This window comes from Lycium ferocissimum, chromosome 4 (genome assembly GCF_029784015.1).
Source record: "Lycium ferocissimum isolate CSIRO_LF1 chromosome 4, AGI_CSIRO_Lferr_CH_V1, whole genome shotgun sequence".
NCBI classification, from domain to species: Eukaryota; Viridiplantae; Streptophyta; class Magnoliopsida; order Solanales; family Solanaceae; genus Lycium; species Lycium ferocissimum.
The window spans coordinates 65,020,990-65,029,793 of record NC_081345.1 but is presented as its reverse complement, the minus strand read 5'-3'; the positions used below and the strand labels follow the sequence as shown (position 1 = coordinate 65,029,793).

General features: G+C 33.9%; 1 long non-coding RNA gene across 1 annotated transcript in view; it reads right to left on the bottom strand.

Annotated features, from left to right (window-relative positions):
* Positions 1–6,533: 6,533 nt before the first annotated feature.
* The window catches only part of LOC132054921 (uncharacterized), a 17,203-nt gene continuing 14,932 nt past the window's right edge, over positions 6,534–8,804 (bottom strand). The window contains exon 2 of the long non-coding RNA XR_009414409.1: positions 6,534–6,904. This is a non-coding gene — a long non-coding RNA (uncharacterized LOC132054921). The remainder of the gene's footprint in view (positions 6,905–8,804) is intronic.

Below are 8,804 nucleotides of genomic sequence, written 5' to 3'. Positions count from 1 at the left end.
TCATTTAACAAGGATAATGGACAAATTTCAACACTGGACATCAAGTATGCTATTTTGGAAGGACAAGAATTGGCACTGGTTTTTATTTGAAAGTTCTTTGCATTAGGAGTAAAATGAATCTACAAGGGTACAATCATGTCAAAATCCTTATGGAGGATGGCATGAGGGTATCAGAAAACTTAGGGTTCTCTTGTGCAGGAATTAAAAAAATTTCAATGTTTTCACAGGTTTAGAGCAGGAACTGTAGGAGATCATCAGTGTGTCATTGCTTCTAATCATATTGGACATGATGTGATGCACATCTACTTGGATACAGTTGTTTCTTATCATGGATTCATTTATCAATTTCTGGTGACTGGGAGCACATGTATACTTGGATATGGCAAAAGATCAAACATGATTTGTATATTGGCAAGTTCTTATGTAGTGGTATTAGCAGTTTGTGCTCAATCTACAGAGAAATTGTTAGTACATGGACCATGTTTTTATCAGGTAGAGGACCTAAGCACCAGTTATACAGAGGCATGGACAGGAAGGCTGATTCAATGGTGCATCAAGGGTTCAAACTTGGGACACTGCTTGAAATGTCTGCTGATTCTTCTCATGTAATAGATAGACACAAGATATACTGCAATATACTCTCTATATATTGTGGTATATCACCTGTATATTACATAGGTATTCAGATATTTGTCATTCTCAGGTTGGTTTTCAACAACACACATGGGAGTTTAGAGGCTGATATAAATGACACCACTGATATACAACATCCAGTTGAGTATACTGGGCAGTTTTCTCAGAATTGTACAAAGCTTCAAGATGCAATTGGTGTTGCTGTTTTTTCAAGGACATGGTGCATGGATTATGCAGGGTTGCATGGATTATATTCAAGAAACTTTGGCAGTAGTTATTTTCTTGCAATTATTAGTCTTGTTTTAGTTCTAGTTTTGGCTTTATGTAGTATCAATTTGGGACAACCTTGTTCTAGGTTGATCATTAGTTTATTTTTTGAATCTCTATTAGCAATCTTGGCCACAATTGTAAAGATTGTGTGTTTGTGTTTTGAGGAAAATCTATAAAATCAGCCCTAGGCCTCCAAAAGCCTAGTGGAATTGCCTTAAAAAAAGAAAAAAAAGAAATGAGTGTATGTGTAACTCTAAAATATATATATATATATATATATATATATATATATATATATATATATATATATATATATATATACGTTCTTTTCTTTCCAAGTACAATTAAAAGTAGGCTTACTTATATATATATATATATATATATATATATATATATATATATATATATATATATTTATACGTTCTTTTCTTTCCAAGTACAATTAAAAGTAGGCTTACTTATAATTACATTAAATCAACCTTTTTTGTAATCATGATATGATATGTTTTTTATATGTTTATATCTAATTAAACAATTACTCTTAAGAATCAATGAACTAAAGTTAAAATGTAATTCACTTAATCATGTTTTAAGTGTTAAAAAGTGTATATGCAAGGCATATCTTTTATATTTATTTGCTTGGTGTAAAAATCAGATACGAGTGAGTTCTTTTGATATATAATGAAACATATGTTTACAAATGAACTTTCATGATGACAATTCGAAAGAGATTGAAGATTTGATGATGACGAACAAATAACAAATACAGTAATATTAGGAACTTTTTCGTAACTAAATTCATGAGATAATTATTCATCTGATTACAACGTATTCTTATTTGCTTTGAACTTTGCTATATATTTCCAGGTTGTTTGTATCCTAAACTATATAATTATGATACTTTAGTTTCATCCTAAAATTATCTAATGACTTTAAAATTTGTTTCCTTTAATTTCATAGAATTTTGGTTATTGGGTATATTATATTAAAAAACCAAAATAATAATTAAATATATATTAAAGCAATATGATCTAATATGTTGAAACAAGCCAGATTAAATATGTATTTACGCATTGATGAGGCTTGTTCATTATGCAAGTTTTTATTTTTATAATTAACATTGAGTAATTATTCCTGTAGTTAGTTTATAAAATATTTCTGTTTTATCTCTAGTCTAAGGATCAAATACTTATGTTTTTGTTGATCAATCATTGGATAGTTAAGTAGCGGAGAGTCTTTCAACTACTTTATATGTATGCGAGAACATGTTTATATTTAACGTAATATTAAATAATTATCTGGGTCACTAAACTAGTCATTGAAACGAGGTTTCTTCTTTGTTAAATCTTACCTATATTTGTTTCTATATGTCCAAGCTTTGAATTTTTCATGTATTAGCAACAACTAAAATTAAAACTCAAAATTTGGTGGACTGGAAAGAGAAGAGAAGAAAATTTAATTGCCTATGTAAAATAGTGCTAAATAGTAATTATTAGATTTATAAATAGATCTTACGACAGAGTAATAAGAGAAAGTTTCTATTTATACTTTGGACCTAAATGGAAAAAAATAGTTAAAATATCATAATATAAAAAACTGAATGAAAAAGGGTTAGAGATATGTATAAATATTTATATGTTGAATTAAATTTAAAGATTAACTCAAATTATATTAAAAAAGATTTAATTTGTTTCCTATTATTTCACAGAAATATCGTTAATTTGAGGGTATTATATTGAAAAATTAGATGATACTTGATATTTTGCTAAAACAATTTGATAATGTACTAAAACAAACGACATCAAAATTTGACCAGATTAGTGTCTTTTAATATCGTCTGCGCATCGCACGGATACTAATACTAATAATAATAATAATAATAACAACGAATAAATAGAAGATTGCATAGGTTATTAAAATAACTCTCAGAAAATCTATTAACAACCCAACAAATCATGAAACCTGAAAACTGAATGTCAAACCTTAACTACCTTTGAAGTTATTTCATTCGGTCCAATTTTGAAATAGCAATAATGTACAAGAGAGACTAGTCAACCATGATAAATATGAGAGGCAATCTTTAAAAAATTAAGAGAAGTCCTTAGATTCTTACACCAGCAAGTTGGACAAGTCTTTGACAAATACTATTATAATACAATAAATATATTTTCTATAAAATAGTAAATATTTATATCAAATTACAGTTTCAACATTTAAATGAAAAGTCAAGCGCAAACCCATTTAAATCACCATCAGCTGATGTGATCAAAACTAGAGTACAATTTATATTGAATATATGATTTAAATAAAATTACACATACCATTTCAAAATGGATTAAATAATTGAAATCAATTTCGACAATTTAGGCCGACGAATGCTCTAAGAATAAGAAAAATAATAACAACAGGATTTGGATGCAGGGTGATGGCAGCCAAAATACGGATGTTGATTATTATGGTGTATTCCAAGAGATTTTAGAAATGCAGTATACATTCTGATTGGCCACATAAAAAATTGGTACTTTTTCGATGCAAGTGGTTTTATCCAACACGAAAAAAGAGGTACAAGGGAAGACAAACAATATAGCATCATTGAAGTTAAGCACCCGAGGGAGTATGAAAGCTATGGTCATTTTATTATTGCACAAAATGTTAACCAAGTGCCTTTTGTGATCCTTATCTATTGCCTACAAGATAAGTCTGGTTGGTTGGTGGTAATTAAAATCAATCCTGTAGATCGGGTGAAAGTTGAGAATGTGTTGGATCTTGCGTACCAGAGCGACATATTAAGTGTTCGCTAAACAGTGAACGATGAGTTAGAAAGTGACTTATGGCATCCTGAACACATATTAGAAGAAATTGATATGGAGGAAGTAAAATTCATAACAAGTGAGGAGGTGGATCGATAAGTTTATGAAAATGAAACAACCAAAAAGAAAGAATGGACAGACGAGGACAATGGGGACGAGGAGGATTAGCACGTCGTTTTTCCCTAGTTAATTTTTATTTTATATTTTTATTATTACATATATGTTTATGTATATGGCGCGTAGGTGATGATGATCGATTTAAGGGTTGTGGTAGGGGTCGAGGAAAACCTAGTAAGAGCGGGAAGAGACGCTCAGTGGAACCCCGAATGCATTCTCCCTGCAACCATCTATTCCATCACAGGGAATAGAGTTGGTAGAGGGAGGCATCAAGCTGGGAAGGGAGCATCGAGTAGCCCTGTTGAGTCATGAACTAGTGAAGGGGTATGGTAGGAGAGGGTTGTCTCCTAGATGTATGTTGAAAATTGACATGCAAAAGGCATACGACTCAGTAGACTGGAGTTTCTAGAACAAGTGGTAGGAGAGGGTTGTCTTCTAGATGTATGTTGAAGATTGACATGCAAAAGGCATACGACTCAGTAGAGTGGAGCTTTCTAGAACAAGTTCTAGTAGGATTAAACTTCCCTAGCAAATTCATTGGCTGGATCATGACTTGCATAAGAACAGTGTCCTACTCTATCATCATTAATGGGAAACCATCCTTACCATTTGAAGCAAAAAAGGGTCTAAGGCAAGGGGACCCCATGTCTCCGTTTCTGTTTGTTATGGTTATGGAATACCTAAGTAGAGTGTTGAAACAAGTGGGGAGAAATCCAGATTTCAACTTTCACCCGAAATGTGAGAGGTTGAATCTGATTCACCTGGGATTTGCTGATGATTTATTATTGTTCTGTAGAGGGGATATTGGATCAGTACAACTCCTGTTTGAGAGGTTTCAGTGCTTTTCCAAAGCTTTTGGTCTTGTGGCGAATTTTTCAAAGAGTTCAATCTATTGTAGTGGTATGACTAGTGAAGAAGAGCAGGAAATATTAGAAACTCTGGGGTTTTAAAAAGGGGAACTCCCTTTTAGATACTTGGGAGTGCCACTTTATACTAAAAGAGTGTCTTATATTCAATGCCAGCCTCTCCTAAGTAAGATCCTAAATAGAATCAAGTCCTGGACCACAAAATTCTTATCTTATCTTTGGTAGAGCTCAACTTATTAAATCTGTCCTTTTCTCTATTCAAGTCTTTTGGGCTCAAGTATTTGTTCTACCTAAGAAAGTCATCAAAACTATTGTAGCAACTTGTAGAAGTTTCTTATGGACTGGTGGGACTGAAATCTCAAAGAAGGCATTGCTAGCCTGGAGTAAAGTGTGTCAACCTGAGACTGCAGGAGGACTGAATATTTTGGATATCACTGCATGGAATAAAGCAATCGACCAAGAAACACGTGGAAATTGTGTCAAAAGAAAGACAAACTTTGGGTTCGATGGATACATTGCTATTATGGGAGAAGCAGGAACCTCTTGGAAGATGTACCAAAGCAAGCTTCATGGATCATGCAAAAAATAATGAAAGCAGGGAAGTACTTCTTGGAAGCTGGCTATACACTGTCCGATATTCCCCAGATGAACTATTTCCATACAAAACAATTCTACTTGAAAATCAGAGGGGAGTTCCCAAAAGTCACGTGGAGGAGAATGGTTTGCAACAATATGGGACTGCCTAAGTGGGTTTTTATACTCAGAATAGCTGCTCATGGTAACTTATACACCAGAGATAGACTAAGTAGTTGGGGTGTTACTACTACGCAGGTATGGCCTCTATGCGATCAAGTACCTGAAAGTCACTCACATCTATTTTTTGCTTGTTCTGCCACTAGACAACTGTGGTTGAAGCTGCTGCGATGGCAAGGAATTCATAGAAATAATTGGAGGTGGGAAGATGAAATTGCTTGGGCTGTTAAAAATGCGAGAGGGAGAGGTGCAAGAGATGAGGTATACAGGATGACATTTGCTGTTGCTGTTTATCACGTATGGAGGGAACGAAACCTAAGAATGTTCCAGCACAAAGAGCAAACCGTGGACAGCTTAGTTAAACACATTATCCAGGAGATACATCTACGAGGACAACAGAAGCCACATGTTGCAGATTGGTTGAAAAAGTTTAATTTTTACCCTTGTTGACTGCCATGTTTAGGGGAAAGTAGTGGTTAGACTTGGATGCCTTGTTTTAGTTGTTTAAATTTAGTTGTTGATGCTGGCTGAAGTTATGGGACTTGTGTCCATATCTCAGTCTTTACTGTTTTGTACTGAACATCCACTTTTTGGGAATAAAATTCTTATTTACCAAAAAAAAAAAAAAAATTGACAAGTATTTTGCTCCGTTAATTCAAGAAAATTGATTAAAATAGAATGATTACATATCAGTTGCATAATTGTATTTTCATTCTTTTAAATTGATTGCAATTAGTTGCATGAATTAAATATGGTTATAATAGGAATGGTCAATTAATTGCAATTTGCTAATTGTGGCTATATTTAAAATAGGCCAATTATTGCTTGATTAAAGTAAAATAGGGATATAATTGCAATAATTAGTCACGGCCGCGTTTAAAGAATTAATTGGTTAATTAGTTTGTAATGTGGCCATAATTGAAATGTTCAATTAGTGGATACTTTAATTATGGCTATTTATTAAAACATGGCATATCTGGCCCTCCATATATATACATGTATATCATGTATATATACTAGTGATTGTAATGCAAGCATGCATTTAATTTTTTCTTTCAACTGTATGGAATTAGATAGCGCCTTGTAATTGAAATAAACATGGATATTGAATAACTATAATCCACACAGTTTTCTATACGTGAGTGTAGTATAGGTTATTTTCTATACAATGTTTGCAGAAAAACATAACGATACCCTTCCGACAACCAATCTAGAGCCTTAGTTACTGCATCTTTTTTCCAGCTATTGCTTGTTGTTATTGCAGAACTCTAACATAATTGCTCAAAACTGGTTGTTGTTAAGTTGCCTTTTCTTGAAAGTTGGCATTGCATACCCTGCTTCAATCAGTAGTGTCTGGACCACTTTCTTTCCTTGACAGAAGTCTTGATGGAGCAGCTGCAGCATATGATTTAGATAGACATAAAACCTGACAACGAATATTTTCATGTGACTATCCTGTAAAAAAAAATAGCGAATGATTCTACATTAATTCAATCCTGATAATTGTAAAACAGATAAGAAACCTTGAAGACCAGTAAGTTTTTTGCAAGCTTCGGAATGCAATCAAACTTTACACAAGTTTGGGATTGAATTACTCTTCTTTCACTTCAGCATATTTTGTTGAAAGGATCCCTATGAGGAAAAACAACCCTTTCATATCGGCCTTTTCCAATTACAAAAAAAAAAGTAGGAGTATTTTGGGGAGATAAGGCACAAGTTTAGATGCATCTTTATAATCTTATGCATGTGAGTTTGAAGGGTGACTTTTTGAGGCTTCAATTTCTTCATGTGCATTGGGAGGAAGCATTTACTTAGACATCGTAAAATGTACTGCATTCTCTCATTTTTAGAACTTTATAAAGAAGTAATGCCTAATCATAAACTAATACATTTGTGTACTCTTCACCTTTTTCTTCTGGGAAGTTATCAGTCAATCAAACTCATTGAAAACTAAAGTGGCATCCATTCCTTTTATGTACTATAAGCATTGAAATACCAAATAATGAAATATCATGACCACTGATATCAAAACTAAAGTCACCGAAAAAGATTTAAAAAAACCTTACACTTTACTACGTGTTACACCCCTCGTGTCCGTAGCGGTAGAACTTATGGTTTCCTAGTCGGGTATGCCCTTGGAATAGAGACCCAAGCCCGAGTTTGGAGGTAGAAAATGGCTTACCCCGTGTACAAGGGTACCAACAGATATTCCTGGCAAATTTTATAGAGTTAAAAGTTGAGCGAATCAAGTCGACGCAATCGGAACTGAATCAGAAAAATATGCAGAACACCAGTCATCGTCGATAGGTCATTGACAGGATCCCGCAACCTTGTATCTACAGGCACAGGTTGACGGGGCAAGTCGACGGACCGTCGACCTGCTCATCGAACTGGACGCTGTAGCCTTTTTGGCTTCCAAGTATAAATAGGTGGTCCACGACCCTATTTCATATTTTCCTCCTTCCAAAATCAAAAAAATCCTAAGATATTCTCTCCCAATATTTTCCATCATATTAGTGAAGATTTGATAAGACCGGACCCGTAAACTTAGAGGTGGTGAAGAGGAAGGTTGCTTCTAGGGTTTCTTCAAGGTTGTAAAGTTTGGGGAGTTGAAGTTGGAGTGATTCTTGGGATCCTTGACCCGTCAAGGTATATACATGATTTTTACCCTTATGTTTAAGTTGGTTATCAAGAGTTTAGTGATGTTAAGTGAAGAGAAGGTAATTGTGGAAGTGTTAAGTTGATGAAGAACAATGTAGTGATATAGGGTTGTTTTAAGAGATGATTGGAAATGGGTTTACGTATATTTTGATATATATATATGTGCTGTCATTGTTGATGTGAGTATTGTAGTTGATGTGGGATCGAACGAGAAGGTGGAGAGTTGTAAGCTTACAAGGAAATTATTGTCTATAATCCGTTGAGCTTTATACGCATTTGAGGATGGCTAGTAAGCGAAGTAAATAGCCTAATTAAGCCCTATGTTATCTTAATTGTAGACTTGCAAGTTCAAGAGGTAGAAGTTGGGTGATTGTGTATACTTCAAGGTATGTTAAGGCTAACCTTTCCTTCTTTTGGCATGATCCCATGATATGATCCAATAAGCGAGTAAGCGAGATTCCATATTACTCTACTCTTAGAAGTATTAAGAGTACTTCAGTCTTTGATGTTCATTTACCTCATTTATGAGTAATCCTTCTGTTCATGGGTCCGGTCTTATGTAGCCGATTACGGCATATAGTTTATTCATGCATTACATTTATTATATATTATGTATGTTGACCGTGACTAGAAAGGCGTTATATACGCGCGCATATCGAGCGTTATATACGCGAATATTAGATATATGTAAGTA